The sequence below is a fragment of the Tasmannia lanceolata genome, unplaced genomic scaffold, assembly GCF_043159265.1.
Source record: "Tasmannia lanceolata isolate RefF3 unplaced genomic scaffold, GAP_Taslan_0.1 ptg000003l, whole genome shotgun sequence".
NCBI classification, from domain to species: domain Eukaryota; kingdom Viridiplantae; phylum Streptophyta; class Magnoliopsida; order Canellales; family Winteraceae; genus Tasmannia; species Tasmannia lanceolata.
The window spans coordinates 8,096,276-8,103,418 of NW_027518680.1; the positions used below are offsets into that span (position 1 = coordinate 8,096,276).

Consider the following 7,143-nt stretch of genomic DNA (forward strand, 5'->3'; position numbering starts at 1 on the left):
CAATCACAAAAACGTATTACAGAGGGAAGAAACATGATTAGTATAAACATGGGCCATGCTAGGCATAGGAGTAGGTGTAAAATGGTGGGGACACCATGCTATCCAAACTGTTCATTTCTTAATCATCAAGATGGATCAACCATGCCATAAAAATCTTATCCACCGGATGATCCTGACCATTCATATTATAGGCTGTGGATAAATTGTGCAGAAATTATAATTTGGATGATCGGCCTATAGCACACCCATTGTAGTGGCCTCGGAGAATTTGGATTACCAATTTTATTTTTGTTGTTTCCGTGTAGCTTGTCCAGAAAAAGGCCAGGTGTCGATATCAAAAGAAGGTAGTGCTGATATCAACAATCTCTCACCCTCTCTTCACTCCGTCCGCTGGAAAATTAAGGATATCGTGAGGCAAGAGATGATGTTGGTGACAGATTGTACGGAGGCAGAATCAGCTGTTTGAGGGATTCACATAATGGTTTGATTTATCATATCCCTCGCTTCGCTTCTTTGTTACTGATGCAAAATCTTGCTGTTTTTTAATTTTTTTTCTTCTTTTCTTTGGTCCTTTGCAGAGTAAGATGGAGCCGTGGAATTTTTAAAGTAGAAAGATGGATTGAAGTCTGTGGTTGGGTTACTAGGTACCAATTAATTTACTTTCTGGCGGAGAAATCCCCACCCCCTCCTTTTCTCTTAACTAAATTATAAAGGAGAGTCGAATAGAAGAATAATCGTTTCTTAGCTTCTAGCATGATCGAAATCAGTTCTCACTTGGTAGGGGACAACCTCTTTCACTAAAACTGTAATGCATCATCCAATGGCATTCGCTGGCCAATTTCATTGTCCTAATATTGGTATATTCTGCACACAACTCATTGCAGCCTCTTTCTTGCATTGCTGCACCTTTTACAAACCTGCTTTGTTTGGTTAAATGATTGACTCTACCTCAATTTCCTGGCACATATATAGAAATACATGTATGTGAAGTGTGTAGGTGTCGTCGATGGATTATGCCGCCGAGCTATTTTTCACATATCCAGTTTCTTATTTCATATTTATATGTTTTTTCCCATTATGTTAATGTGAAATGGATTGAATTCCTTACGTTGCAGGAAGGAGTTTATGTAGAAATACATATAGGGTTTGGATTCAAATAGGGTTTCACTGCTTTTCTCTAGGACTGAAACATTGTTGATTTTTTTTATGATTGTTATATGTTTTAGGATAGGAGCATGCTATGTTTTAGGCTTATGTATTTGATGGTTTGGATTCTGTTATCAATGAAGGCTTGGATTCTCTTGATTAGAATTATCTCATTTCTTCTGAGTTTATGTGCTGTTCTGTCGGAGGGAACCGACTGATGTTTCAAAGGAAATTTAGTCTGAACATGCTTTATTGATTCATTAATCAGTTAATTATTTTCTTCTTGAAAAATGAAGCAAATGGATCCCACTACTCATGTACCATTTGATCTTGATCCAACGGTGATATAATTGGCCTACCGTGAACTACTCTATGGAGTATTTGTGTGGCACATCTATACAATGTTTAGAGTCCACCATTCTCTACTATTTATATTTTTTTCTTAACAAAAATTGGGATTAGTAGTCTACTTGATTTATTGTTGATTGTCAATCAGGTTTCAGCTGTCGATTTGCCATTGTAATTAAATTGTTGGGAGTGCATAAGAAGGGGGTTTGATTGGAGTGAGAATTCTTTATGCAGTTACCTTTTTGACATCTTTTGAATAACTTAAGTGACTGTATTTCCTCCAATAATCGTAAAAATGTAGGCTTGGACAATACTACTTTTTGACACCTTCTTTACATCTTATTGACATTTTTTTATGCAGTTACACTTTTGACATCTTTTTCCATTTTTAGTGTATTTCAAATCCGGGCTCAATCTGTTTAGCAGTGTGATGGGAGTTGGTTTATCCTCCGGCAGAAAAGAAGATAGTTGGGCTGAAGTGGATCTTCAAACAAAGTTGAATGTGGATGGATCTTTGCAAAAGCGGAAGGTGACCAAGTACAGATTTTCAAAAAACTTTTCCTCCGCTTCCTCGCCATCCTACAGCTGCAAATTGTAGAAGAGATGAAAAGATACAGGCCAAGGTTATTAGGTTTCGACAAGTCGTCTTGGGATCACGCGTAGTCTCTTATTGTTTTAAGTCTTATTTCAAGGCTTTGGAAACTACTCTTAATCTCCTAAAATCAATTTTATAGGCTAAGGTTCAGATTCAATTTTATAGGCTTGGTGATACTGTTGCCGTAAGTAATTTTAAACTTTTTTAGCTTTCAATTTATTGACTGCTTTATGGCATCAATTGTTGTTGTTTGAAGTTTTTTATTTATGAAATGATCCCATAAAACACTGTGGTTACAGTTGTTGTCATCAAAACAATATTAAAAATGGTATACGAATTTGGTTGTTCAGGTTAAAAATCACCAATAAGTTGTTTTCCTTTATGGGAAATGTTTAATGGTTTAGAACCAATATGAGTGTGCGAATGCATCATTTCAGTTCTTTAGATGGCATTTTATTCCTTATGGCCTTCATTTCTCATACGTTTCTCTTTTATATTCGTATATGCGCATTATTCTCAATTCGCATTATTCTCCTTTTAAATAGCTGATGAGTTAGAACCAAATTATGCTTAGGGTAATCAAATTTGGCAAACGTGCCCTTATTCTTTCGCCATGTGCATCGGACTGCAACTAGTCCTCTATATATATGAGAAAACGGTTTCTACACACATGTGTAGATAAGTTATCTACACACTAGCTTAAAATACAGTGGAGGCCCACATTGTTTGGGTGATCCAAACCATTCATTTGATTGGCCCTCACATAGATAAGGTGTCCACAAAAAATCAGCTCCATAGGATCAACCTAACCCTTCGAACCGTGGAGGCAAAAAATGGACAGATTTGTGAAGGTGTATACACGTCCATTTTACCTCCACAAATCATAGGGTTGGGATGATCCTATGGAGCTAATTTTTTATTGACACCCTATCGATGTGAGGGCCAATCAAATGAATGGTTTGGATCACCCAAACAATATGCCCTCCATTGTATTTTAAGCTAGTGTGTAGATAACTTATCTACACGTTTGTAGAAACTGTTTTCTCTCTCTCTCTCTCTCTCTCTCTCTCTATATATATATATATATATATATATATATATATATATATATATATATATATAAGTAAAGCGGAATCCTCTAAGCTGTGGTGGTGCCACGTGTTAGTAATTTTATATCCCGCCTCTGCTTAATCGTTTGCAATATTTATTACCGCTTTAAAAGACTTGGGTTATTTATGGAATTTCAAACGAATTCAGTTTTCTCTCCCACTAATTTCTATAACGAGCTCATACACTGTCTGATGTGGCTGCCACCTCAGCTCTTTCAAAAGTCTATGTAAGTTATCTAAAAAAGCACGTGGTTTGTTATTTCTAGGAATTTTCCTCTCTGTACACACAACTACTCCGAACGGATATTCACCCCTTCTCGCATTAAAAAAAAAGGAAATTGAAGCGGCAATCACAAATGAAATCTCCTAAAATCTCGATAAAAGGAAATTGCAAATTCCCAGCTGCCTTCTAAATTTTCTCTTCCTAAAAGGCATGATCATTACGTTTCTAATCATCCTATTAAATTCTAATAAAGAATCCCATTAATTATTAAATATTCCCAAGAAAAACTCTTGCAAAACGTCTCCTGCTGATTCTATTTCCCTCAAATACTATAGCAAAACGTCTCTTGCCCATTCAAGTGCTTTTAAATTATTTTTTCTTTATATTTTTATACATATATTATATTGATTTGGGTGCTTTTCTTTGATGTTTCAAGGATGCAGGTGCTTGCATGGACAGATCTGGATTTGCATCTGCTGTATTTTTTTTCCAGATTGATATGTATATTCTCTTACATATTACATGAGATTAAGAGATAGGGGACTAAGTATTGTCTTCTATCATTGTAAAGGAAAAGGATTATTCAGTCCTGTAAATTTCCTTCTGTTCGTTCGGAAGTTAATGATTTTAGTTGATGCACAATGGGTGTTTGATGGAACCCTTCGATGATTGTTGCAGCATTTTTATGGGTGTTTGGCGAAGGTGCTTCATTGGTTTCTCTAAGTTTTTGTTTGTGATGATAGGATGATTTAACTGTTTTGATCTTTAGTCTAAATGTTTACTATTTTTTGTTTGTGATAGCAGGTTGATCAACCCATTTCCATTGTTTGTACATGCTAGGGAAGCAATTACACCTAACGGAGAATCTTTCTCTTTTGTTTAGAAAAAATGGAGTTTCTTTCCATGCCTAACAATCGCCCCCTATGGAAGCAATTGAAACATCAAGGAATCAAAGGCACTCCAGGAAGTTAACGTGTCACCAATTCCATATGTTTCCTTTTCTCTTCTCTTCTTCTTCTTCTGTTTTTTTTTTAATGGTATATGTTTCCTTTTCTTCTTTTCATTTTTTTATACATTTCAGTACGATTTTATTTGACGCACAGGTCTTTGATGGAATTCTTTTCCTGTTTTTTGCTTCTATGGATATTCCAACTGCTTATTGAATTATCCCACGAACTAATCCCACTCCGGGGGGGATTTTTGAGGAGCTAATACCATTCCTGTGGGAATTTTCTTCGAATGTGGATATGGGCCTATATATCTATATTCTATACATATATAGCTACTGATGTGGCATCCTCTCTGGCCTTCTCTCGCTCTCCCAGAAGCACCTACAAACCTTTAGATATAAGCTTACAAAAACATCTCTACTAATGTCTGCTTTCATTGTTATATGTTTGCAATTTATGTCATTAGAATGCATAATTTATGTCATTAATCAGATAAGTTATTTTGTTCTATTTGTTTTTCTTTTGAAGGATCATGTGGCTGCCAGTTGGTTTCGTTCTAATGAACTATGTGGCTCCTTTTTCTCCAACGTAAGCTCATTGATATGTTCTTATCTTAAATTTGTATTTGTATGATATAGCTGGGGCATACTACAAGGTTCAGTTTATCATTTTTTCTTACATTTAATTGTCTTTGTTTATCATTCCATTCATTCGGGCCTAATGATGACTACTCATTTCCCTTTTACCTTTCCATTTTAACTCTTTTATATAAGTTCTTTTTTTTTTTTTGGAAATGGTGTCATTTAATGTCAGTATAGTGCATAGGCTATTTGAAATTTCATACATGCTGCTTAGGATATTAATTTTGGTCCCTGATTTTATTCACTTTTTTTTTAACTCTTTACAGCTGCTGACAGTTGGCTCATTTTGGCAAAATTAGGCTTGGAGTGACCTCATTTTCCATTCATTTGCTAATGCTTGCCTTATTGTCATTCTATTCACACATTTTGTATTCACCTCATATTTGGAATATAGCATTAGATCATACTGATTTTGTACTTTTAATTCCGATTGTTTACCTTCTATTGTCCAATCTTTTCATAAATAGAATCTTTTCATAACTAGATGCCTTGGGGTTTGACTATTTTTTTACCATCACAAAGTACATATGCTAACTGTAATATACATGAAATTGTATAGGTGAAGTATGAAGCTTCGAACTTTCGATTTTTGGAATGAGATATTTACGGAATCCCCATGAATAGGATCAAACCTTATTCCATGGTATTTCCATGAGATTCCTCTTTCTTATTCTTAAACAAGCCTCAGAGAGGGCTTAGTTCATCCATACTTTATGTTTCATCTTTCTTTTCCTTTTCATTTGTTTCGAGAAAGAGATCGATCAATTCCGATTCTTTCTTTTTCTATTGATTCTTTTCATATCGAACAACTGGGCTCTCAACATCTTCTAAGTTTGGTAGCTTATGAACTTCCAATATCTTTGATGGACTGTTTCACTATGTCCATTTTATTTTTTTGGGATAACCAAATAACTGTCCATCTGTGCCATGGTAAACCTTTGGTTCGCTAAACCTCTGGTTTGCTCTGTCCATCCATTATATTCTACCCTAACTATTTTAAAGGCAAAACTCTTTTAGATATGTAATATTGTACCACTGCTTGATTTTTGTTAGAATTTGGAGGTTGGTGAAGCTTGCTCTGGAGCCCATTGTTTCAATGAGGATCATTGGAGAGGAGACATTTTTGCACATCAATAGTTTTTGGCTGATTGAGTTTTTGTTTCAATGGGGATCATTGTACAGAAGGAGTTGTTCATTGACCTGGGCATTGCACGGGTTCTATCCTATTCCAACATAGAGAGAGAGAGAGAGAGAGAGAGAGAGAGAGTTGTCCGTTTAATCGCGCAGCATACAGAGATATGAAATCTTGCTGGATTGAGAGAAATTCAAATAAAAAACAATTTTCTAGGGAAAAATGGGCGAGAAATCCGAAGGCTCGAAGCTGAAGGCTTCTGTTAATTTTGAAGAAAAAATAATCATGTTTTTTTCAACCTAAATTTACTCTCAATCCGGCATCGAACGGTTGGTCCCGTGAATCATTGTACATTGTACATTGTGCATTGGTGACAAACTACATGGGAATCATTTGATGAATACTTTGTATCATTGTACATTTATTGTAATAACATAATTTCTAGATTGATTGTAGCCTCTATATCCAATGCAAACATGAAATAGTTAGTTTATGTCATGTTCTATGTTTCGCTACTTTGTTATACTTTATGGTTCATTATTTCATAAGAATTTGTTTAGGCCATAGTTTCCAGGTTTGTTGTTTGGTTCCATCAAGGTTCAATTCACAGTTCATGATTTTAAGGGTGGTCTGTGAACCCAATTAGTTGAGTTTGCTTCGCAATTAACATGTTCAGTTCTTGACATTGATTCACCTACCGATTGTGAGTCCAATATTCAGTTTTGGACTCACATTACTAACACAGATAACAATCATTCACAAACTTGCATACTAAAGAATATCTACCAGAAATTTGGGGAAATCTTTATTTAAAAAAATATATTATAAAGCTTTCTTTTTGGGCCGCCCCGTGCATCACACGGGTCTGCAACTAGTCTATAAGTAAAGCGGAATCCTCTAAGCTGTGGCTGTGCCACGTGTCAGCCCCTCTTCTATCCCGAAAATTTAAAAAGTCTAAATTTTAAAAAACTTTAATGGATATATATCTATTCCAGAGGC

General features: G+C 35.3%; 1 long non-coding RNA gene across 10 annotated transcripts; it reads left to right on the forward strand.

The window, feature by feature from the left end:
* The first annotated feature begins 269 nt into the window (after positions 1-269).
* LOC143850026 (uncharacterized) lies at positions 270-6,606 on the forward strand. Of its 10 annotated transcripts, none has more exons than XR_013235945.1 (7): positions 270-481; positions 579-644; positions 1,643-2,273; positions 3,858-4,123; positions 4,226-4,959; positions 5,572-5,655; positions 6,066-6,606. It is a non-coding gene; the product is annotated as an uncharacterized LOC143850026 (long non-coding RNA). The 10 variants fall into 10 exon arrangements; XR_013235949.1 differs by lacking the exon at positions 5,572-5,655 and having other exon boundaries at positions 271-481; positions 4,226-4,388; positions 4,900-4,959; XR_013235947.1 differs by lacking the exon at positions 5,572-5,655 and having other exon boundaries at positions 1,643-2,117.
* The last annotated feature ends 537 nt before the right edge of the window (positions 6,607-7,143 follow it).